This window comes from Pseudopipra pipra, chromosome 7 (assembly GCF_036250125.1).
Source record: "Pseudopipra pipra isolate bDixPip1 chromosome 7, bDixPip1.hap1, whole genome shotgun sequence".
Classification (NCBI taxonomy): domain Eukaryota; kingdom Metazoa; phylum Chordata; class Aves; order Passeriformes; family Pipridae; genus Pseudopipra; species Pseudopipra pipra.
The window spans coordinates 16,443,690-16,470,231 of record NC_087555.1 but is presented as its reverse complement, the minus strand read 5'-3'; the positions used below and the strand labels follow the sequence as shown (position 1 = coordinate 16,470,231).

Below are 26,542 nucleotides of genomic sequence, written 5' to 3'. Positions count from 1 at the left end.
TGAAGCAGTATAGTCTAATATTTGGAAGTATAAAGCATTTCTGGATTCTGCAATATTAACTGCTCGGACAAGAAAGCTACAAACTGTGCTCATGTTTCATTGAGTTTTGTTTGTTTTTTTTTAATGGCATCAGTTCTGAAATCCGTAGGAAACACAACAGTTCTCTCTCAGAATTTTAAAGTGCAGGTTTCTGTATGTTTCCTTTCATAATCACAGTTTTACAGGCCAAAAGTTTCATACCTGGTTGCAGAGTTGTCTGGGCACATCAGCATCTGGACACCTACACTAGAGCATCACAGTGTCTTGAGTTGGGACACTCATTTTCCTTTCATCTGGTTTTTCACAGATGATGAGACATAGAATACATAAGTTAATAAAATGCTTATTAGTGTTCCTCTGAACTGCTAAAAGTAAGTTAAGGGTTTCTTCTCATGATCTGGTCTTACATTTCACAATATAAATTTTTTTTATCATCAGAAACAGGAAGGAGTAGACCTCTGGCCAATGCCTGTCCTCAAGGGATACCACCTTTCCCTTCACCACACAGCCTGGGGGTGAAGGTCCTCATGGAACGTGCAAACTCTTCCCTTGCTACACAAGAAAAGTCCTTGCTGGTTCCAACTTCAAAAGTTCAAAAGAAGGCTACTTTCTAGAATTGAGTACCTCATGGGAAGTAAGTTTTGAAAATTTCCCTTCATGAGAAGAAGATGTAAAAGCAACAAAGCTGCAATGCTAACCATGAAAAACAGCCAGTGCTGCAATGGCAGCACACTGCAGAGGTAAAATGTTAGCTTCACGCTTGCTGGCTGGAAAGCAGTCCTGAGTTCAGCTTCAGATAAGTGCAATGACATTTACCCTGCCTCCCCCTCATGCAGTTTTGCCCTGACCTAGCATTCTCCAGGAGTACACACTGCTATAACTATCCAATACAGTCTAACTCATGGATTCTGGCTTACTCCAAGCACCTGCTTGCCTGTGGTCACAAAGGAAAACAATTCTGATGTCTGATGGAAGAAAGAAGCCTCTCAGTAATGCTTGTGTACTCACTCTGACACAAACTCCAGGTTAAGCTCTCAGCAAAGGCCTGTCTAGTTCAGTTGTTTTCTTTAGCAGCCACAGGAGCCACTTCTCTTTACACAGCTTGCTCGGGAAGCCTGGGGGGAAAAGAAGCTAGAACAGCCTTCCTAGAAAGAGAAAAGAAGCCCTTTCAAAGTAAATGTTGTTGCTATAGTTTAAAATGATAAATGTTTTGTGGACATACTTTAAACGCAGTCAGGGAAGCCAGTTGCCCTTTGAAACGTTTCCTAAGGTGTTCAAAATAGGTTCAGAGAATGAAATATTCTACTGAATTCTGAAAAGGATAAACCAAATTCAATTGCAAAATGGTTAAGCATAAGCATTCCTCCAAATTCCTTTACCTTCTGCCAGCTGTGCAGGGTCTGGCTATCCATACACCTGATAAAATCTAATTGTTATTTAAGTTTGCAATTCTCAAGAAATATTTTACATAATTATTTTTCCATCCCAAGCATGGAAACAACATGGTTGGTAGAGACACCCCTTGAATTCTGGGCACCCAAACAGGGTGCATAGCTCCCACCTTTATCAGTGAACCTGCAGAGGCTCCTGCAGCCCTCCAAAACAGTGTGCTAATGCTCGCAAACATAAAGCATCATCTCTGACCTATAAAGCTCACTATCTAACTATGGAGGCTTTTGGTGTCTGCAAACAGCTGAAAAGGACCACGGGAGCAATCCTTCAGCACTGACTCTGTACTTGGCTGTCTCATATAAAAACTGGCACATGTTCAAACTAGATAACTGCATCACCAGACAGATTACAAAACATGTCTCAGGTAGAAGCAGACTCATTACAGTTTTAAAACCTGAATCCTATGTAGGTCACTGTCCTCACAAACCCTGGCACAGGGAGACTATCACATATAGGACCAAGGGGCAGGAAAGGGCAGGAGTGCAGCTTAAATGTGTTCAGTCTCAGCCTCTCATCTTTCTGCAGGCCCCATCACTGCCCTCCGGTTGCTCAACACAAACCCCATCTTTCTTTTCTGCTGTGCACCCAAGATCTTTAAACTGGGAAAACAAATGAATAAATTGAATTTGATTTACCATAATACACTGACTGTTTATACAGTCAGAACTATACACATCTACTAATCATATCTTTTTTTATGGCAGGTATTTGAAGGTTTCTTATTCATAACTCCCCTCACTAGCAAAGGGTGAAGCTCAAAAAAATCTAAACAAGCCATGCTGAATTATTCTGTTACACAAACAAAACATTGGCAGTGTCTATTAAATCTATTTTTAACAATATTCGGTAAGACATATTTAAACATTTTAACATTGGATCAAATTTAGCACTCGGTATAAAGTAGAAAGGACAATAAATTGTACTGTAAATTTCCATAGAGCGTCTAATTTTAAATGCTGTTGCTCCAACTGAATCTGAAATAGGAAAAAATTCTGCTAAAGACTAGAAAGCCAAAAATAATTTAAATATATGTAAAAGAAAAAAAAGGCTACTATTCTATGATCCATTCGCCTGATGTCCTACATGCAAAATCCAGTTATTTTCACTGCAAACTTCTCTATATTTTACCCAAACCTGAATCAGTGACAGCCACTAATAAGCCTTGTCCCAGCAAACACTTCAAACTGCCACTCCGTTATTCAACATGTGATATTAAGCCAGGATTTCTAGCAGGAAAAATTAGAACAAGAGGAGAAAAATTACACAAGGAACAACAGTGGTTTTATTAAAATCAGAAGTGTATTAACAGAAGAAGAGTAGAGGTAGCAGACAAGGAGCATCCCCATGCCAGTGTAAGCACCTGTAAGGCCAATGTCTGGCATCAGCACTTAGTCCTGGGCATTCAGCAAACACATATCAAGCTTGAAAGCAAGGAAAACTCACTCTGCAGGCAGCCCAAATGAGGGCTGCAAAGTTAAAGTAATATGATTAACCAGTAAACCAACATGTTTCTATATTGTAAAAAAGTTGAAAGCCATGGAGACTCCTCATTGCAAGGGCTACTGAGGGCTCTCAAATCTGGATGGTGGAGGTACTGACTATATCTGTGTGACCACCTGCAGCCAGAAGGCCATTAAATCAACCCAACAATTACAGATGATTTTACTTTACCAACTCTAGTGTTTCCATCCATTGATTTGGAAAGTTGGCAGGACTCTATCCTTTGTAGTAAAGTCTTATAGAGAAGTGCTAGGCAGCTTTTACTAGTTCATCTGAAATAATATGGATAAGCAACATTACAAAAGGTCATGAATCCTCAAAACCACAACTCTACCCACGAATAAACTTTCTCTCCTTCAAAGGCTGAACGCTGGTCATCTTTGACACATCAAAATTATATCATCACCTTTAAAAAAAAAAAAGAAAATCAAGCTGAGATGGTTCACGGAGGACATTTTACTTGTGTAATGCTTTCCAGAAAGACCAAGAGGGGCTGTTACTGCCTGGATGCTCTCCCCTGTTTAAAGAAGAGCCACTGAAGTCCAGTCCCCAGCCTGCAGGGAGCCTGCAGCTGTTGTGTAAGGCAGGCAGTTCTGCAGTGCCTAAACCTCACTATATCAAAGCACTTTGGCAGACCATGAACAAAGTTTTACAGCAGCAATGTCATGTCATAATTTTTATCTAGAGACAGCAAAACTGAGCCAAAGAAAGATTAACTGATTTATCTGAGGGGAGAAAGAAGGTCACAAAGAAAAATTTTGTCAAAATTTTGGAAAAGCTCCTGGTTCCTACTATGCTTAAATCAGTGGAACCAGCCAGTCCAAAGACACTGTTAAAGCTTTATAAATGTCACTGCATGAGATGGGAAGATCTTGGTATTGGCACTGCAGAGTGAGAGCTGTGAAGACTGATAATACCAATGCTAAAAACAAGAGCTGCAGATCAGAACTTTAAATTGGCATAGGAAAATGAGTAAGTATCACCTCAAAGTTTATTTTTCCTGAAACACAGTTGCAGACTTTGGTTTTACCATTTCAACTTCCACATCTGACCTCTGGCAGATACTATCCATAATAACTGATCATGCTAACTGAGTGGTATTGAAACCAAGAATAAATTCCATATGCATCTATACACTGAGAATGTCATCTTCAAGTCACAATTCTACCTACAACTGTTAAACTGTTCAAGTCACAATTCTACTTACCAACTCCCAATTCTTGTTAATGATGAGAAATAGATTTATTCATTTACACAGCGCTGCAGATTTTAAGTATTAGAGTACACAAACTGAAAACTACTTCTACTAATTCTTGATTTAGCCATAACTGAATGAAGATGTCTTCTTTCACTTTTAGTATAAATTAAATTTTGTCTTTAAAGCCAGAGTGCAGGCACAGGACCAGAATCACAAACTGGCTGAGATTGGTTGGGGCCTTTGGAGGTCACCTAGTCCAACCCCCCACCCTCAAGCAGGACCACCTAAAGCTGTTTGCTCAGGACTCTGTCTAGACAGTTTTTAAATATCCCCTAGGATGACTTCACAACCTCTCTGAGCAACCTGTCAGCCTCTCTCACAGTAAAAAAGTGTTTCTTGATGTTCAGAGTTTCCCCTGTTGAAGTGTATGTCCACTGCCTCTTGTCCTATCAGTGGGCACCACTGAAAAGAGTCTGGCTATGTCCTCTTTGTAACCTACCATCCTCTATTTATAAACAGTGATTAAATCCCCCCATGAGCATTCCCTTCTTTGATAAACAGTCCCAGATCCCTCAGCCTTTCCTTGTAGAGGAGACGTTTCAGTCCCTTAATCCTCTTTCTGCACCTTTGTTGGACTCTATTCAGTACATCCATGTCTCACTTGTACTGGGAAGTGCAAATCTGGATATGTTATGAGTCATGAGTGAAAATTAATCCTGCTGTTGCATGAATACTGTGTGCAGTTTAACAAAGAAAGAAGTTAGCACATTTACATATAACAGTCTGCACTGAGATTACTGTGACATTAAGAAGTTTCTATTCAGGTTCTTCGGTCACATACTTCAAAAAGTGTTTTGTGATTTCTGAAGGAGAAATTACTTGAACAGTAGCCTTTTTCATATTGGACTTTGTTTAACAGACAGAGAATGTTTCTGGCAGAGCTTACTGCTGAAGCCTGATCCTTTGCCATGCTGAGCTGCTCCTTCTCCTTCAGCAAGGTGGGTGTTTTTGCCTGAGTAGAGCCGATGTTGCCAAGAACCTTCCTGCTAACTGAAACTCCGACTGGAACACAAAATCCTGAATCTGACACATAAACCAGCCAGGTTACACTGTGCCTGGTGTGAATAAGTTTAGTTCCCTTGACTTCCCCCTGCCTGCAGCATCAGTCCCAAGGGGATGAAAAGGGTTAGTTCTGTTCAACTACAAAAAAAAAAAGTGAAGCAAGTTTTCTTATGCAAGTGAGATCCATAGCACAAGTGACCCTTCCTTTCACCACACCATTTTATGTATCTTTTTCCAATCAGGATACATTGTACCTTGACCCTTTGTTCCATAATACATAGAAGCATCACAACACAACATAATCACATCATATTTTTGACATATATTCTTATGTCAATTTGTTGAGTTTCTCCTCAACATTGGGAAATTTGCCCGAGGTGTTCTACATTTGCCTGTTGTGAGTTTATGTATACTTAGTGACTAATATAATTGTTACTGAATGTCAGAGCACTTTATGCTGGTGACATTTGTCTACTCTTCATATATTTCTCCTGAGAAAGCTGCTCTTATTCTTTTTTTCCAGTTTTTAAGATGAAAAATAATGGTAAGGAGTGCAGTGTGTTTTTAATGTATCATTTTTACCCATATATTTTTTCTTAGAAATACAATATTTCTGCAGGAGTGCAGAATCTTATTCTAGCAGAATTGATTATACAAGAGGACACACTTAACAATACTGTTATTTAAACCTGATTATACCAATTAGGAATCTGAATTAGTATCTGTTATAGTATTTTCAAACCTGGTTAAAAGCACTTCTAACATACATTGTAATTTCTACCTATTACATTGTGTTAATGTTTTACATAAGGAAGTAGGGGAATAAACCCTACAAACCTTTGTCTTTAAGAAAACAGCTCAAACCCTCATGTTAAATACATATCTGAGAGAAAAAAAGAAAGCAGTGTATAGTAATAATATCATCTTTAGAACAGTTTCTGTGTAAAGTGACAGAGAAGTTGCTGGAGGAAAACTTATCTATACATCTAGATAGTGTCATTCTTAGTGGTTTGAGGTTGGCAACTATTAAAGTAGGGACAAATGAAAAGTAACACAATACCAAGGCAATAGAATAACTTCTTAAACCACGAGAAGGAACAAAAAGGCTAATTCTTATTGGTTTTAAATGAAATGAGATTTTTAAACCATCACAAAGCATAGAAAAATTCCTTAACTGCTTTCTTAGTAAAACTATTTACAGAAAAGTGTGTTCACCAATTATATATTACCACTCCTTCATTATGAGCAGAGTGGAAAGAAACAAGAGCAGAAAAGCAGCTGAGCCAAAGAGTGCTCTGATCTACGTCACTGTGAGCCTGCAGTAATACCTCTGACATCTTAATTTGGATTTATGTGCTTCTAATTTACAGAATTCTGTTATCTTTAAAAATGTGGAAAGGTGGTTGATGCCTCGGGCCATTTTCATCAGCTCTAGCTGTATCAACATCACAGAAGGCAGACTAACATTAAAATTTTTTTTACCCTTTCCAGGCAGATGCCAGTCAGGAGAGGCTGAGCATAAATATTTACACAATTCCTGCAGAACCATGTAATTTGTAATAGAGCCTGAATAGTTTGACATTCTCTGCTTTTTCTATATGTTATTCTATGTCTACTAGGATGTCCAGTTCTCATACTTCACTGTTCAATCCATGCACAAGAACATGCCAGTGGAAACAGGAAAGGAGATGATCATCTCTGCACAGAACTTTGAATCCTAATCATAATTTCAAAACACTAAGCAAGAAAAAACATAGGGTATCTTTTGATAAGACCTTAAGCCAAAATTTTAACGAAAGTGATCTAAACTTGTGCTTCAATTTTCTATCTTTATTTCACTCCAAAAATAGGGAAAAGAAGACATATGGCAAAAAAGGATTGTTCAGCAAATAGTGAAATGTGCACCTTATTAAAATAAACAAGGATTCAATCTGCAATATTGAAAACATACCAGATCTAGAATGCAAGTGTGCTTTCATATGAAAAAGAACCCACTTACTTCTGTCTTTAATCTTCAGTTAAAAAAATAACTTGAATCCTGTTTGAATTCAATTGTTCTGCCAAGAACCTTCACCTGACATCGAAGTTGTCTATCCCCCTTCAGCTTAACTCAAGCCTTGAAAGGATAAACTTTGCCAGACCAGTTAGAACTAAGTCAGGCATATTCCTGAACTAAAAGCACCATTTTTTCTTTCCCTGAAATTCTCTCCAAAACCAGCACCTTATCATAAGTGCTATTTTGGTACTTGTTGATTTCTTCATTACACCCTCCATTAACTCTGCAACCAGGGAGGTCAGTATCATTACCTGTTTCCAGTTTCAGCTCATGAAATTTTAAAAATAAAATCAAGTAATAATTTTGTTATCTTCTTAACTCCTTAGAACTTAAAAAAACATGTTCTAAAACAATGATTTACAGAAAGCAGCTCTGACACACATTTTTTGTGTGCGTATGTGGGGGATATTAATTTATTCAGCTGACATTGTGATAATTAACTCAGACAGTAAACTAGTGTCTTACAAAACTGCCTTTTGAGCATGACTGATTGACAAAGCACTGGGAGAAGCACTGCATTCCATATTATTGCACCTTTGAGCTTTAAGATTGGGTGGGCTTTAGCAGCCTGACTTGAAAAATTTATTTTCTATGCTGCAGACTTCAAGGGGCTGATGAAAGTGTGTGGGCTAGTTTGGATGTGAGCCATTCTTTTTCCACACATCATTGTGTCTCCTGCACTAATGACTCACACCTGCACATGCTGCTATCTGATTTCTAGGCAAAGTTATTTATAAACTGGAACAGCAGTGCCAAATTCTGGTGGTATAACTATACCCATTATTATTTACCTAAAGTACTTGTCTGTGAAGCCCAGGCAATTTGGGGACAGCAAATTCATTTTTCTTTGAGGAGCCATGAAAACCGGATGCAGCTTCTCCCCAGTAAAACCCACACTGCAATTTCATCTTGCAGATTTCTATGAATCTGATGTGTTAACACACTACCTTTCACATGGCTGCCAGATAAATACAATCACAGGCTTCTGAGGTCCTCCGCACACAGAAAAAAATCCTATCTTCTCTCACAGCAGGTATGGGAATTATTTGCTATATGAGTTGTTTATATTTGAAGACTTATATGTTGCAGGCCACTGCAGTTGCCCCAAGTTTATGATTACAGTCTTGCCTGCAGTGTCTCACTCACTGGTCCAAGGAAGTATTCAAACCTTCACATTACAGTCTCTGCTTTCAGACGTTCTTCCTCAGTGCTGAGTCTTTTACTGGTTATGATTGCAGAACCGTCAGTGTTTGGTATCAATTACGTATCTCTTTCTCCTTCCTCTGCAACTGGCCATGAAGTGTTTTTAGTACAGCTTCAAATGAGGCCATTTGTCTTTCTTTGGGGTAATTTGGCGAAGGGCACAGAAAAAAATCCAGTTCAGAACAACTGTCTAAATGACCTTTCAAAGAAAACAGCATTATGAACCATACAATGGGTTACATCCTGAGAGATAAAACAGTGATCTGCTGCACTGTAAATGTTCAAAGATATTAACCTTACACCTACTAAGCACACAGCATCCTGCCCCTTAATAATGAAAATCACACAGTGTTTCAAATCTCAGACTGAAGTGATCGTGTATCCAAACAAAGCTCTGTTTAAATGAAAAAAAACCAAAAACCAACCCTAAGCCTCTATACAGAAAATCAAGTATATAAGCAAGCCTGTTACAGTTACTTATACAGACATACATTTTGCTTCCAGCAAAACAAGGTTCTTCCAGGCATATACTTATGTATACTTCTCATTGCATGCCCGTTGAACTGCACACTGGAGAGTATTTGATTTCCAGTAGCTGAACTGTGATCAGAAATCAATATGCTGCTGTCTTCTTTGGTGCAAATTTACTGACATTAAGAGCTTGCTTCTGCCTACGTTATTAACAGCTCAATACAGGGCCAAATTATTTTAAACTTTTACAGGGCACTCACCAAAACAAGCCTTCACTTGCAGTTGCAGCCTTTAAGCAGTATCACAGTTAATTCAGCTTGATTCTGTAGTACTAGGCAGTAAAACACTTCACAAACTCAGCAAGGATATCTAGTCTTTAAGCTACTGAATCAATAGGAAAACAGGCTGTCCTTTCATCGCATAGGCTATCCTCCCCTCATAGATATTTTATTAAAAAGTCCGAGAATAGAACAGTGTTCTTTGATTTGATTGGGATTTGAGTAGGCTTGCTCTTTTTTTACCTCCATAATTTTGGACTGCAAAAGTTGCCATTAGTCAAGCAATGAATACCAACCAAGGCAAGGCTGAATGATCAGGGCAGTGCCCTGGGTCATACATCCTGGCTTCTTACAGCTGAGCAGAAGCACAACAGAAAAATTCAAATTCATCTCACTGCACATTTGTCCACATTTGCTCTCCTTCTGCTTTTATTCCTTTATTATGAGTTTAAATATTTTCCCAATGCCCAGTGTCATCTTATCTGTGCAAAAAAATATTCTTAGCTTAGATTATCTTCTGATATGTATTCAATCTTGTTGCAGTCCTTGCACCCACTCATTTCTCCATCTTTTCTACCTTATTTTTAGTTCATTCTCTTCTCAAAGTTATTATTTCCTACTTTGTCTCTGTTTATGGAACAACCAATTTTAATTTATCTATTGAACCTTAAAAAAAAAAAATCTTTCTTACTTTGTTTTAGTTCATTTGATGTGATTTTTTTAATAGTAAGAAATTCACTGCTTCCATATGGAAAGTATTTTCTTTAATCATGGAACTGGAACAGCCAAAGAAAAATGGCTGAATTCTGCAGGCTTGCCTGTCAATTGCCCTGAAATACTACATGGTCACATAAACAGGATTTATTATTGCTACTTTTTCATGACAAAATTTTTTACCAGTACCTATATGTGACAGTGAATTTTATGATGTTTTTCAGAAACTGAACACAAAGCATAGATTGATTTCAGTGCAAAAGACCAATAGGTGGTGCCAGTACTATCAAATCCAGAGAGCTCTATATACTTATACAAATTGCCTGAGGCAGTTTAAAAATAAAAGTCTTACTGTTCCTTTTTCTGGACAAAGAGTTTATCAATTCTGAAAACAGTTAATTTTTAATTTGTAACTGTAAATCTGATTTCATATGCTGGGAAAAAAACCCAAGAACAAAACAAAAAACCCCCACCAAAACCAACCAAACAAACCCAATCAACCAACCAAAAAAAAAAAAAACAAAACACTGAAAGAAAACCAACCAAAAAAACTACACACACTTATTCAATCTCCTATTTCTCACAGTTGCTGGTCTAACATGGAAACAATTAGCCTTTTCTTGCACTGGTATTGCCACTCCTTCCTTCCCATCTCTCCACTTTTACCCTGTGCAGATTCGTGGAAAGCCAAAGACTGCATCCATACTGATAGGAGTTATGAGGCTCCAGAGATTGGAGTATTTCTGGCTTTATCTGTTTTCATCCATATGTCTAGCAGGCAATCCCTGCACCACCAGCAGAATCACACAGCCTCGCTGGTAGTAGAGCAGTGACAGCTATGCAAGGCAGCACACATGGACTACAGGGCATATTCCTGCTGGCCTGCAACATGAACTACAAACAAATCCAGCCTAAAAGCCTGTGTGGAGATGCCTTCATTCCCTCTCCCCAGACTGACCTGGCAGATCACAATCCCTCACTGCTCTAAGAGACTTGTCCTTAATCATCTGTGTAGAGTTGCTTTACTTCTCTCCAAATATTCAGCTGTCTGCTCAACAATTACACTAAGTTCTTAATTTCCTTTAACTAAATTCAACAATTCAGTTTTCCTCATGATAGCATCACTTATGCTGCCTTCAACATCACCATCTCACTCAGAATACAATCGGCATAAAACTGTTTTCTCTCTTGTAAATGGAAGAGAAGACTAGGTCCAGTAGCCAGGACACACAGAAGTAAACAGTCAGAGCATTGTGGTTTCCTTCTCAGGTCTGTCACTGACCTGAAAGGTTACTGCAAGCCCTTGCTACCGACTTTAAGGTTTACCCTGACACTTGACAATACCAATATGCACAGTTATAATGCACTTACTATTCCATCGAACAATGAAACGAAGAGCACTCTCTTCTTGTGTCTGCTTCTGGGCTCCTTAGTAGAAGAGAGACATGAAGCTTTCTAGAGCTTAGCAGAGGGCTACAAAGATGATTAAGGGACTGGAGCACCTCTCTCAGGAGGAGAGGTTGAGGGAGGTGGGCCTGTTCAGCAGAGATGATGGAGAGGGGACCTCATCAAGGTCTATAAGTATCTGAAGGTGGTGTGTCAAGAGGGTGGATCCAGGCTCTTCTTGACAGTGCCAAACAATAGGACAAGAAGCAATGGGCAGAAACTGATGCACAGGAAGTTCTCTCTGAATATGAGGAAGAAATTCTTTACTGTGCAGGTGTTTGAGCACTGGAACAGACTGCCCGGAGAGGTTGTGGTGTCTCTCTCACTGGAGATATTCAAGAACCGTCTGGATGCAATCCCGTGCCATGCGCTCTGGGATGACTCTGTTTCAGCAGGGAAGTTGGACAGATGACCCACTGTGGTCCTTTCCAACCTTATCCATTCTGTGATTCTGTAATTCTCCATGAAAAAGAGTGTTGTGATCACCTCCATGTGTTTTAAGGTGAGTCATCTTGCATAAAAAGTCCTTTGATTGAACTGTACTGCAGAACACCACATTCATTTACTTCCAGCTGGGTGGAAGTCTATAATCTCAGTGATAACTCCTTGGGCATGAGCTGCTGCCCATTCATACAGTTGCTAATACAACCGGCTAATGGTATTAAACCCAATTATTTCTGTTATCCTGTATAATACAAAATACAATTGGGGTCCTAATTCAATAGCATTAAAAGACTACACAGAGAATTAAAACCTCATGTGGAAAACTAATTGAATTTCTAACAAAGGATAATGTAGTGCTCCCTGGAAATTAAAAGATGGAGTCTTAGTTAAAGGGGATTAATTCTGACCTTTCCTTCTTCAGTCCCAACTTGGGAGACCACTGACATGTCCTCTTCTCTTTAATTCATAGAAGAGGCATGTAAGCAGAATGCAGACATACACAGGTGAGAATTGTGTAAGCAGATCACACAGCAGCTTAAAGTGCAAGATGGCATTTGGAGCTACCTGAACTAGCTTGATCAGCAACGCTAGTCTAGTTCTTAGAGACAAGGTTTTTCAAAATTATTTTGAAATTTTGAAACAACACATCATTTTTCTACCTCCAGGCTGAGCTCTCTTTATAATGCTTCTGTCAGGTACAACAGATTTTCAGCCAAGGACTAGAGGTTTGAACAAAACTCTGTGTTTGGTATGCTCTGAAGTCAGTAGAGTTTAGAAGTAAACAGGCTGCTTATACTCAAGGCTTAAAACCATCTGTAAAACCTTGTCCTCCAAGAGTCTGGTGTTTTGTATAACTCTCAGTTGCATGATACCTTGAACATAATTTTAATATTGGTTATTTATTATGTCTTTATTAGCAATGTGAGAGAGGTATACCTACATACCCATTCCCTTCACTAATCTTAAAAATTAGGAAAAAAAAAGTAGGAAAACACGAAGCATGGTTTTGATATAAAAAAAAATCTTGAGCACTGTATCAGTACCCTTCTACTTTACTGTAATCCCTAACATACAACTGCATTAATGAAAATGTGGCAAACAAGGGTATCTTTTTATCATTCTGTCCCTGAAAAGACTAGAACCAACTTTTGGCTAATGCTTCTACCAACCTGAACTGGCCTGATAAGCAACCAGTCTAGTTCCTAGAGGTGAAGAGTTTGCCACTTCTACAGTTTTTCGACTATGACTACTATTATGTGATTTTTCTTCTTCCCTTGACTTTCCTTTTTATAGCATACTTTCAGATAAAAAATTTATAAAGCACAAAAATTAAATTCCCTCAAAGCATCCAAGAGGTCTACGGAAACCTACTAAAAGGTCATCAGATAAGTACTTATGACAACCCATTTGTCATTTCTGTAATACTTCCTACCATCTTTTTGGAGAAGCTGCCTCCTGCTCACTCTCTGTCCAGTACCTACTGTACTGGGGTCTTGGGCCCTTGAGTTGGGCTTTTAAGTTAAAAAAAAAAAAAAAAAAATTGGATTATTGGCACATGAAATAAGGGCACACTTTCAAGTAAGATAAACCTATAATGTACCTAAAAAAGTAGAGGATTCATTATCTCCATAACAATTGTACTGAAAAAATTTCTCATTAGATTTACCACTCCTACTATTCTATTGAGAGAATGTAAATAAGTCATTCAATGTATTATATATGATTTCCTAAAGAGAAACCACAACATACAATAGAGTTTAGTTCAGAACTGTTCAAGAGCAGCACATATTAATGATGATGCAAAACACACAGTATCTTTACTAACAGGTTTGGCTTGGAACTTGTGTACTCTGGCCACTTGAGAAGGAGCTGCATTGCCCAGAAATGAAACCTTGCCCCCTATGCCTCCCACACCAGACCACACTCTCAGTGCTGCCACAGCTCAACACCTAGGCTTGAATCCTGAATTCAAGTTATTAGTTGACTAGTGCATTTTATCCAGAGTCTGTTTTACCTGGAGCACTCTCTGGCATCCAAAAGCCATCTAAGAATCCCATTTAGACAAAGTGATTACATCTAAGCACAGTTAAATTCAGGATCTCTTTGTAGCAGTCCTCTGCAGGACATGAGATGGCAGACTGAAGCACCAACATACGCAGACACACTGGATACTTTTATTGATGAACCGGGAGGCAGCTATTGACTGCAAGGTATGTCTTGGATCAAGTAGCCAAAAGACTATTTTTGATTGAAGATGCCTGAAGTACACTTAAAGTCTTGCTTTTGGTGTCTCCCATTTTTTGATCTGATTATCTCCTTATCTTTTTGTCTTTGGAAAAACACTGAGAAGTGGCAGGCAAATAAGGTCTGAGGCTATGCAACAAAGTCACAGGAAAAGAAATAGCAAAAAATTTCTCATAAACCAACCCCTGTGACCCGTGGAAGTATCTGAATGCAGTTGTGAACACGACTTTGATTCTGGCAATTAATGTTCAAGTACTTCACTCTACATCAAGTGAAGTACTTATGAACACTTGATAAGGCTAACAATATCAAAATCACCCTCAAACGACAAGTCAATCGCAGACAAACTATGGAGCAATAAAATCTTGATTCATCTTCCCATATAAACACCTAGTTTTAGAGAACTGACTTTGCTTCTTCTGTATTTAAGGCAAATAGGAGAGGCCTCTCCCAGGCAGGCGTCAGAGTCAGACATGCAACTAAGTGAAGTTAGGTTCGTTAAAATTTTGAAGTAACACAAAGGGGATACGAAATTTCAAGTGCCAGGCTGGTGCCATAGTGCCTTGCATCCACTTGATGGCAGTGTGAACAGGCGACTTCACTTACATAAGGGGACAGCGCCGAACGGGCTCAACCCGCGTCCCGAGGGGTAAAGCGCTGGTTTGACACGGAGAGCTGCAAACACTGGGAGCCTTCCTAGCCTAGTTGGGCTGCGCTCATACGGAGTAAATGTCTATCACAAAGCACAGAAGAAGCATGAGGATTGCTAACTTGATTTATATTTAATTACCATTTGCAAAACATGCTGCCATCTTTCAGTGCTAAAAACGTACAAAAAATAGCAGAGGCATTAAGCTATAGGGGAGTCACCATTTATCGTTGGGATGCACTATTCTAGCTATACATGCTCATCTAAGTTTGTACTATCACCACCAGGCAGGAACGCAAGCCACTAGAGGGGGTGAGACCCTCTTCTGGTGGCACACGAGCGCGAACCTCAAACGCAGGAGTGCAGGATGCTTTCTCCATCACTTTGTGGCTGTGCCCTCAGCCTGGGTCTGCCACAGCTTTTCACTCCCTAGCCCTGCCCTTTCCTGTCTCCACTTCCCCTCTCCCTGCTGCAAAAACCTGCCTTAGAGACAAGAATCTCTGCATCCCTTTACGTGCTTCTAAATGACATTTAACGATCAGCCTGTTCTCGAGGGGAGTTTTTATGTGACAAATGAAAGTGATAAGTTATCAGCACGCAGCTCTAGTTAATGCAACAGTACCAATCACAAGACTACAAATCTGAGTATCAATTTAGTAGCCCCACTGCCAGACCAACAGGAAAATGATAACCATGCCATTAGGCAGGGCAGCATATACAGCAGCAGAACCTCTGTCCCCCAGAAAAAGGAGGATCAACTCCTAAAATAAAAATATTGAGAGAAAAGGAAATACAAAATAATTCCATTAAAGAAAGAAAACCAAAACAGTTCTGGTACTAGAACTCTGCCATTGTAAAAGATGCACCCAGATACACAATGTTCTGGTTATTGTTCCTATACTCACTTTCATAGCTTTCACAATCATATTGACATAAAATCACACTGTCTGATTGACTTCACATCAGAAGAACAGCAGTTATCCAAGAAAAGCAGGTTCCATTTAAAACACTACCTCCTGGATATTTTTAACAGTTAGATATTTCCTGCTTCAGCATCACATTCTACTACAAGTATCTAACATTTAATCTTTTTATATAAGCAAAAATAGATCTTAGTATCTGACTTGACATATCTATTCTAATAAAATTCAAAAAACTGGTAGCAGAAGCAAAACAGAAGGCCATGCAAATTATAATAAATTAAATTAGAATCAATTCAGATTATTCATCTCCAGTTCAATTTTCATTAAAAGTACCTGATGAAACAATAATTGAAGTATTTTGTTTTAATGTTCAGGACATACTATTTTAGTATGACATAGGTGAGACACATGATCACTCTGTAGTTACTCAGTGGAAGAATTCATTTTATTGAATCCTCTGTGTACACAGAACACAGAGGCTTATAAAGTAAGTTTCCCACCACTTCTACTCTGAAAATGGATCCTAATTATTAAAGAATATGTTAAAAGTTGTAATAGGTTGAGGGGAAAAAAAAATAACCAATGAACAATCCCCATTTCTTTATTCTTCCAAAAGTAAGCATTAATGCAAAAACTTTAAGCTGATAGCTGACCACATATAAAGCTCAAGCTCATTCCTATAGGCTCTTATGGTGGCTTTTCATATATCACTGGAATGCCTTCTGCTTCCTATGTACAGTGATTTCCCAAAACTCACTTCAGAAGACTAAAATGCTTTTGATTTGTATATGAACTCCTTGGTCTGGCAGCAACTATTGAGTTTATCACCCAGTGGTCATATTTTGTCAGATGTTCATGAAATCATACAAAATCAGATATAATCTCTCCATTTATAAGGCAAATTACAGTCTCTACATTATATGTTTTTTCAGAACTTAGATTAAATGCAGTATCTTGTTGCTTTAATTTTTTAGTAAGAAGCTTCTTGTTAATCTGCTGGTTTAACACTTCTGCAGGCAGACTTCAGCTTTTGTAAGTCACCTACACCTTCACTGCTCTGTCTAATTTTATCAACTTCTTGAAATTCAGCATTATTTGATATTGTTTAAGAGACTAGATATCAGAGTTTACCTTTGGGAGAGCTGTATTATAAAGGTGACATTTCAGCTGTTATGCATGTCCACTAGGGTAGCAACAATCTTTTCCATCACCAAGAATCAAAATTTCTGGCCACACAGGTTTAAAAGCCCATGACTTTACACCTTGAGTTGAATGAGAAGCCCTAAAATCCTAGGCTAGCGCAGATTATCAGCCTTTGTAATTCAATCACAGAAGCAAGTGCAGAGAACCCACTAACCACATTTTCCACTTTGAGTGACAGAAAAAGAAAATTTGGATTGTGTTTATGGTAATGTGTCTTGGCAAGCTTCTTCCTTTCAAAGCCTTCTCTCCTACTAACTCCAGGAAGCAGTACTGTATTCATAACTATTCTGCTCAGTAGGACAAGTCTGCAAGGGCTGCTCCAGCTCAGACCACAACATATGGCCCGCTGTCCTTCAAAATATCCCTAACACCTCACCACATGGCAGCTAGGACAGCCTCAGCTCTTGGATCTCCACAAGTTCATCACACACATGGGGCCCTGTCCATTACAGCTCCAGGGGATTTCCACTCACGTCCCAGTTTAAAACCTGCAACAACACTGCATAGCTATTATCATTGAATCTGCTTTGTAACCATGACACCAGCATCACAAAATACCAGTCTGTTTTTATATAGCAAAACCTTTTTCTTTTTTTAAACAGAAAACAAGATTTGTTTTTATCCATTCTACTACATGGACAGCAAGTTGCCAGCAAGTTAATACTAAGGTTAAATTCATGCCAAGTTCAGTCCAAAGACTGTAGCCTTACATAGCTGCCAGTATAAATATTTTCTTGTTTCACTAAAAATGTATGTGGATAATTATGCATTCCACATAGACCTAATTAGCAATTAAAGATCCTACTCACAGCTTTCACAAAGCACTGTTACATGAAGTATTCTTCCTGGTGCCCCTGCCTGTATCACTATGCTGCTCACAGGAAATATTTTTCTAAACACAGTTTGATAACCTGAAGTGCACTGCATAATTTCCTGCCTGAAACTTCTGGCCACCATTCACTATTAGGACCAATGTGGCTCAATTATCTCTTACAGCTCCAACAACATTTCAACTATAAAGGTCATCATAATATTGATTGCCTTAACCCCAATTTAGTGATTGGCAGCTATGCAAGAGACGTGAAATCGCTATCATTACTTGGTTAAACTACTTTAGCTTTCACAATTTTAGCCAGCTCTACTCTGGAACACATAATCTGGCTGCACAGTAACTGTTCATTTTTTTGACTAACTCTCACTGGTAACCTGACTTGTTTTACATGCTTTAAGTTCAGAGGGTTTTTTATTAAAAATACAAAGCAACATCCACAGCAATTCAGGGAGCTCTGGAATCTTTCATAAGAATACAAAGAGTTTTTGCTAAAATTAACAATCAGCAAAGTGGGCTAGCTCAGTTAAATGAAGAACAAAACTTCTTTTTTCATGGTAATGCAGTAAATAACATCAAGAGGACAACAAGCAATGCAGACCTGCCCAGGCTTTCAAAAAGAGTTTTGGGCACAACTAAGAGGTAGTTTCAAAACACTAAGAAAAGCACAGTTGGTTTTCTAAGTTCGAGTGTATAAAAAGAATTGTTTCAAATGCCTTCTACTTCTCCAGACATGGAAAGTACCAACTGTCACAGCAGTGTTGAGGCACTGCCCACGGGCTCTGGGGATCAGGCACCTCTCCTGCCAAAGCAGACAGATGACTGCAGAAAAAACTGTTGCACCAGGTGGAAACGGCTGAAGATTTTTAGGACAAAACAAAGGGGTGAAAACCAATAGTGACTGACTTTTCACTGTGTTCACTAAAAGCAAAACAAGAGGGAATAGCATGAAATTAATTGAAGTCACATGGCAGTTCTTCACACAACATGCAGGATGTTGTGAAAGCTATAAGCTTATTTTGCCTCAAGAAATGCCTGAATAAATTCTTAAGTAAAAAATCCCTGGGGCTGTATTAAATACAAAGATGCCATGTCAGGGCCTGAGCTGCAAATAAGACTAAACTGGTGGACTATATGAGAGAAATACCATCCTGTGCTTGCCTCATCCCAGGCATTTGCTTTCAGCTGCTGACAGAGAAAGGTCCTATGAAAGACAATGACAAGGGTTTTACTCATTTCTGGCCACAGATTTAAACAGCCCTTTCTCAGATACAGGGGAAAGACATTCCTGTATACTCCTAGCAGGCATTACAGCTACATTGCTGCTTACATACTCCAGCTGCTGGGCCAAAGGCGTGAATTTCTCAGATTGACAGCTGGAAAGATAACACAGAGGACTGAATTCCTTCTAACATACAATCAGGAGTTTGCCAATTACAGACCAGCTGCACTTTTACAAACCAATCAAGGACAGCAGGGTGGCACAGTTTTCATGGGGATGAGAAACACTATAGGTAAAGCTGGGACAGAGATGAGAACTACTATATGTAAAGCTGGGACTATTAAAAAAAAAGCTGAAACTGATTTTTGCAAAATTGTTTTGGTTTTTTTCTAATCAGATCTGTTCAAATAATGTATGGTATATGCAAAGAAAGCATTCCACAAGGCTTCAAAAGCTCAGGCTGAGCTCAAAAAGAAGGAGAGTAATTTCCTTATTATAAAGTAAGAATACATAAAAGTGAAAGTCTGAAAGCACATATGGATTTTTAATTACAGTTTCTTATGAAGCCCATATAAATATGCTGAAGGTCAGAGGTTGACTTAATTTTTAGCAAAATTATTTGCTAAGCACTTTTCAATATCTCCTCTTGTAACCTGTAGCTACAGATAGGCTCAGCATCACTATTCCAGGGGGAAATATTTTTGATGGCAGAAACTGCTGTATGAACATTTCATTCTGCTTCAGGAAAGATAAGCAATTCACAGGAGATGCAAAATTCTATTTTCTAAAAGTATATCAAGCCTTGAAGTTATTATGAAGAACAGCTAGGGAGAACTGAATAGACTGACAGAAGTTCAGAAAACACTTCACTAGGGACAAAGTCCTCCCATCCAGCCCACAGGGCTCATCTCCTGTAACTGTCAGAAATAAAGGCTTCACCAGCTGTTGACCACAAAGGTTCTCTCTTACATGCTTCTGTAATAAAGCCCCAGGGCAGATTTCACTTCAATCAATCAAGATTTTCCTAATAAGACATTTGATCAAAATAATTTACGTGGTTTAAGGGAATTTCACCAAGAAAAGACAGCTGAAAGTAAAAACTTTATTCCTTAGGTAATGTAAGAACAGGGTTTTCTCCAGAAAAAATCCAACAAAAACCAGCTTTTCTAATCAATTCCTTATATAGGCAGTACCTAAGAGTTTTATTGTAACACAAATACACATTACAGCTCTCAGATGGGGAGATCTTTCTGCTGACAGATGAATCAAACAAAATTCTAATCCTCCTGAGACCTTTCATTATTGTTGTTTTAGCATTCAAAGCATTTAAGCGAAAATTCTATTAATATAGTTTTAATTAAAAAAAAGTAATATTAATATCACTGTTTCGAGTTCCTGAGGTGTCTGAAAATTATCATCAGAACTGCAGAGTTCTTGGCTTCCAGGCTTCCTGTTGAAAAATTTATTATGCTTCTCATTGAATAACATGGTATGGCTGCACAAAGGCTTCCATGATCGTGACATTTTGTTGCCTTACCAGTATTCCTGTGAAGTTTGTTCTTGTGTTTGACCAGTAGAGATCTGGGCTTCTTTCTCCAGGCCTGCTGCAATGCTTTGTGAATGCTAATGAAAGGGAAAAACAGTGCACAAGCTCCAGGGCTATTTCTATGATTCAGAATTTGCAGGAAGACCCAGAGTTCTCTTAATAAGACTTAGACCTTAGGTACTACTGAATGCTTCATAATTCACCTCTCTGATGGATCACTTATCCCCATAACTCCTCTGGAATTGGGGAATGGGGATGTAATTAATAAAATGTAATTAATAAAAATAGGTTTTGATAGCATGACTGAACTAAGCATGAAGGAAAGCAGCACAGTCTACTGTGCTCCGACTCTGGGAGCCTGTTTGCACCCAGTGGAGGCAACAGAAGCCAAAACTGATCTCTTTACAATGCTCTGACCCAGGTGAATGAACTTAAAACTTCATAAAGTAGACTTGGGGGTCTACATTTAATTAAATGTTCCTATGGTAGAAGTTAACAGAGATCTTTAAAGCAGATGAAGGAAGCAGAGATCCTTCCATTTAGTTTATTGAGCTTTGAGTCATACTACAAACCTTAGCCAAATGACAGTCTAGGTTTACAGGCAGGAGCTCTTATTTGCTTAAGTCTCTCCATAATAATTAAGAAGATACAAGCACAGGAAATATGGGAAGAACCAATAGGTTCCGATTCCTGCTGGCAATTGCAGAAATCCCTTCCCGATACCAAACCTGACAGTGTGCTTGTTTTATGATAGCATCTAGAGGCATCAAACAGGTATCAAGGATTTAATGTAATATAAACACAAAGACCCAGCTACAGGGTCTCCCTGAATCTAGGAAAATATATATTTATATTTGAAAAAAATAAAATAGAAAAAAATAAAATATCACTGTGAAACATCTTAGACGTTTCCATACCTCAGAAAGAAAGATATCTGATTCAAATATTAAATACCAGTCTCAAAACAGAGGTATTGATAAGTTTTTCATAAGTTTCAAGTACATTTAAAGTTCTGTAATTAAAAAGAAATCTGCACTTTCATCTTAACTTGAAAGCATGACTGAATGTAAGATAGAAAGAAGTCCATGCAAATATCAGCTATGGCAGTCATTTTGTGATGTTGGTTGCAAACCTGTAGTATGAAGCTTCCTTGATAAAGCAAATATTCCAGTGGCAAGTTGTTTTAAACTTCCCCAGCAAGACGGTTCATTTACTGTGATTTATTTTAATTTAGATTTCTTTAACAAGTACTTTTTGAGAACTGTGCCTAATAGACCATTAGAGTTTTCCCAGATAGTTGCAGTGCTTCAGCACCTTCATCCTTCAAACGTCTTTGTTATTTTCTGTCTTCTTTCAGCAAATTTGTCTCTTGCATTGGGATGTAAATGACATATGGGCCACATGATACCTTTGAGGATTATGCCAATTTTAAATAATAGGTTTTGTAGTCTCACTGCCATGCCAGAGAACCAAGGTAAGTATTAGCAAGAGGTCATCATATACTGCAATATATGAAACATAAAAAAAAATAAAATAAATCTTTATCTGATTTGTTTCTCATGTTCCTTTCTAGTGAAACCACCAATTATATTCAGGTGACTTTTTCTTTTTTTTTTGTAAATTCCACACATTCACAGAGCTGGGGTCATCATTTTCACAACAGCCAGAGATGCTTGCCTGTTCTGGATCACTGCCTTTCCAAGTAGTTTTATTTACAGTTGATTACTTCCTTAAGATCAAGATATGGTCCTTACTGCCAGCATGACTCTAAGCTCATCATGCAAAAACTCACAGAAAATGAATTAGTAGGTATAGCAAAATCCCTGAATATCTGCATAGCAAAATCTATAGTAGATCTGGTATAGAATATATTTAAGCTTTAACTAATATGGACCAAGAAGAGCACATTAAATTGGCCAATTTAGAATCACAGGGCTTCTATTAGGAATATAAGAAATTCAGATGTTGGAGCATGAGAACACTGCAATCTTCAAGCCCCCACAACCCATATATACATCTGATGAATCCTGGAATATTTAGATATATTTTTAATAAAACTACCCACAGAGCACAGACAACCAAATATAGTTCTCCCCTCCCCCCACAGAGATCTCATTGCATTCAAACTACTGGTTTTCAGTAAAACAAACAGGGTTTAGTTCAAGATGGCTGCCCTGGGTATTCTCCCCTCAGTTAATTCACTTCTTTCCAACTAGGAGGACGTCAGAGGCTGAGAGAAACAGGATGCCAATTTAAGTGACCGTGGAGCTGCTGCTGCTGTTTGTTAAGCCTCTCTGATGGAGTATTAGATTTGTTTTGGCACTGCACTTCAGAAGACTCTAAAGGGCATACAATAATCTAAACCACAGACTGTCAAACTCTGGTTAGGCTGAGTTTCTCTCCAGTCCTGGAACAAGTATGACTCACCAACAAACAGCACATATACTCAAATGAATCTTAAGCACAGCGCTGGCAATGCGTGTACCGCAGACAGTTCTTTTCAAGGGTTTGAGGCTTTATCTTTCTACTCTATGTCAGTGCAAATGAACCGGTCTCTTCACTTGCAAAATACATGTACAAGTACGTCACCTGCCTATTTTTCCAAAGAGTTACCAACTACACAACATAGTGTAATAGTGATGGCTCTAAGTAAGGTATTCCACTATTGTTTGTATCAAGTGGAAATCTCCAAAATCAGTCTGTGCAACTGAGCCACTAATGTTGGGGTGACAATACACGCTGTGACACTGAACATCTTTCCTTCATGCCCGTGGCTGTCATCTAATTCTGCACTTAAAGAATGAATTGGCTGAAACATCCCTTACAGGAGAAAAGAAATTTGGCAGTAGGAAGTAATTATTAAATGTGGAACCTTCTCTTATATTCATTATTAGCGCTGTGCTTTTAACACTGTGGTCAGAGATGTAAAGAAAACCCTGTGAATTTGCCATGAAGAACAAAACTAGAAAAACTTTGAAATATAATACTCCATTTTAGATATTGCAAAATATAAACTTGGTTACAGCTCGGGAACACTAAAACCTCCTCAAATCTTAAATATTTTATTTGCTATTAACTTCCTGAAAATAACTAAGAGTACATAAAAATGATGCTAGCAGCTACTTAATTCTAATTGAAAACATAATTCTTTGTTTCCTAGTGAGTCAAGACAGCAGTGTCCCCAAGAGACATTTTATTATACAATATACTCTTGTTGTTTTGTAAAAAAATCCCAACACATTATTTTAATTGCTTCACACAATACTAAAAAAGGAAAGACACTTGCAAACAAGAGCCAGACTTAAATGATACTGACATTTCCTTGAGAGGGCTTGGAGGGGAGGAAAAAGACAAGTAATTTAGATTTTCATCTTCTAACCATTCTGAAGTTGCTGGTTGTCAGAAACTGTAACATCAACATAAAGCTGAAAGTATATCTTTTGCCACCTACTCATCAGGCTTTTCTGCACAAACTACTTTAATACCCAGGCAGCTCTTTTCTTACTTTGAAGAGGGTTTCCCAGTTTTCACTTGCCCCCTTTCCTCACAACCACTTTTGCTGATATTATGATAAGAGACCTATTTGCTAATCCTGCTAGGCAGTTCTCCTGAAAGTATGTACTCTCTTGCTTCCCAGAGGTATATCATGCTTTCTAGGTTATCAAGTGAGTGAAGAAACTTAAAAGCACAAGTTTGGAAACAACAGCACATGGACTGCCAGTCCTCATTAAATCTGAGATCTATTACAGGCCACAATGATGATTATGTTCTCATTCACCTTTCCGTAAAAGCTACATGTCAGAACTCATTCTATATATTCTTGAAGAGTTCTAACATACAGGTTTATAACTAAAACAGTGCTATAAATGACTAGTAAATATAATACAAAGATGACAAAGTACAAGCAATTTGCTGATATTAGATAACATTTGGTTGTCACTGAGTGAAAGAAAATGTCACAGTCTCAGTATTGGCATCAAATATTCATTAGAATAACTATGTAATACACAATTCACATGTACACAGGTTTTTTCCTAGCTGAATTTATGATAAATGTAGTACTCATGAAAAAGTTGCATTTTAAACAAAATTCCCTTTACAAGGACAGTACTAATATAAAGAAGTCCAGAAGAATGCTATTCGGGGAGGTTTAATTTGCATTTGGCTACCCACTGAGGCATACACTGCCAGATTTCTATCATATGCTAATAAAACAATATTCAACATCCAAGATTTTCAAGAATCAAAAGTACTTCAGAAGCAAGGTTATGCAAGTTTAACTTCTAAATAAACAATTTAAGTACGAGATAACTTCAGATGTCCAAAAAAGTAGTATCTGAAAATTGAAAGTTATTTTTAAAGTTATTCAATTCACACTAAATCACTATGCTGAATCAGTTACATAGACACCTTACAGAAACAGAAATCAAAAGTTAATTATTTTTATGAAAAGAAAGTTTGGATAAGTTTTCACAGAAGAGAAGATTGTATTCAATGTGGTGCTAAAATAAACGATACTGCCAGAGACGGGAATTACTTTCTTCCTTGTTAATTAACATGTTTAGAAGAAAACATCTAATCAAAAGATGACAAATATAAATAGACACTGCAATGAGTATTGCTTTTGGAATTACTTTTGTGGTTTTATAAAGTTATTAATAGTGTTGCTGTGAAAAGTAACCATATTTAGTTGGCATTTATGAAAGTTTCCTAAAGTTCACTCTATTATTATGTATAATTGGAGAGCTATATCAGTTATACTGGTATTATGTATAACTGGAGAGCTGAGCCATCTGTACTGTTAGTCTGTCGAACCATAAACTTTGTTACTGTTAGCCTAATTTATTCTCCACTCCTTTATTTGTTGAATGTATTTTAGGATTATAATCCAAACCATGTCCAGTCTTTCAAATTGGAACCAAATGGCTATGTATTTGTGGGAAAGTGAAGCTTAACAAGAAGTTGGTAAGCAGCTCAAGCACATCAGATCAGAAAATAATGTTGAAACACATTCAGAAAAAGCACTAAAAACAAACAGTGGTACACAGTAAGCAGACTGGCTCCTCACACGTAAGTAGGTGTTGCTAAGAACAACTGCTAGAAGACCTCCACTTGATAGTAAAGTTGTACAATGGTAAATAATCTAACAAAAATAGAAGAAAAAATGGTTTATAACTGTTTCTATTGGAAGATGTCTGGACTCCTTTTCATTCTCTCTCAATTTTAATGCACCCACTTATTAATATTTCACTTGGCAAAGACTTTCCTACCTGGACTGCAAAAGGTTCTTTCACATACTGCAATTTCAAAAAGCCAATCAATTTTGAATTACTCCCACTGTACAGCAAACCCAAGTATGATTCTGTTAGCAGACATTATTCATATAAAGAGTCATAATAAGATTCAAGCTGTTATTCTCACTAAACAATTGTTTCAAACTATGACACAATTATGTAAAAGGCTCTAAATGTATTGCTGTAGGTATATAAAAAGTAAAAATAATATTGTAATAGCATCTCCAATAAATACTCAAAATATGATTACTATGATTTCTATGGAAGACGAGTTTGATTTATGCCATATTTTGTATGTTCACTGTTAGTTTAGCTTTATAATGCATTTCATTCATGTCAAGCTATGTTTATTATAAAAATGATCTCCGGTTATTTAGATGGACTAGTGGGACAGAATTTTCCCCTTTAACAGGCATTACTTAACATCTTTCTGTCATAGCATAGACATGTCAACATGTATGTAATACAGCAAAAATGGCTCTGCATCAAATATTAACTGCTTTTGAATCAACATAAAGAGCTTTTGGGGGCAAAGTCTGCCTCTAACTACATTTCCATAAAACTGACATTCAGTACTATTTTAATACACAGAATTGTATTTCCCTATTACATGCTTAAAGGAGACTCCATTTCTCTCTTCTGGGCGGACAGAGTCGCTGTTCTGTTCCTCCTCAGTTTGCTGCCCTCTACCATTCTCTTCCCCAGTCATGTTTTGGCTTCATGCACATTTCCCCTCCGAGGTCAGCTGTATGTATCTGCCTTCAACTGC

The 26,542-nt window shown here is 37.9% G+C and overlaps 1 protein-coding gene across 2 annotated transcripts in view; it reads right to left on the bottom strand.

The window, feature by feature from the left end:
- The window catches only part of PDE11A (phosphodiesterase 11A), a 127,555-nt gene that overhangs the window by 82,943 nt on the left and 18,070 nt on the right, over positions 1 to 26,542 (bottom strand). The gene's annotated exons all lie outside the window — the stretch shown is intronic.